Below are 379 nucleotides of genomic sequence, written 5' to 3'. Positions count from 1 at the left end.
TATTCTAAAAGACAGCATTTTCTCGTGTAAAAATGTCAGCAGGAAGGCAGAAAAGGGCACCAGTGCAATGAATGTGGGCAGAGATGTTTTCTTCTGTCATAGGAAGTTGAGTTTTCTGATTCCTAAATAGTGGCCAGTTTGGGGAACCTAGAGGTAAAAAACAGCATCCCTTATTATATACATCAGTCTAGCCCTAAGATCAGAAACCACAGTGTGGCAAATATTCCAACATCTAGAAGCCTTGGAAATTTAATTCTTTGCAGCTGAAAACATTCTTGTTTTAGCTAGATAACTTTAGGAGTTCCCGATACTTGGGCCGACCCGGTGGCGCACTGCTACAGTGCGCTGCTTGGGAGCGCGGCGGCGCTCCCGCCGAGGG

Source organism: Galeopterus variegatus, unplaced genomic scaffold (assembly GCF_000696425.1).
Source record: "Galeopterus variegatus unplaced genomic scaffold, G_variegatus-3.0.2 Scaffold6278, whole genome shotgun sequence".
NCBI lineage: Eukaryota > Metazoa > Chordata > Mammalia > Dermoptera > Cynocephalidae > Galeopterus > Galeopterus variegatus.
Note: the sequence above shows the minus strand (reverse complement) of the source record.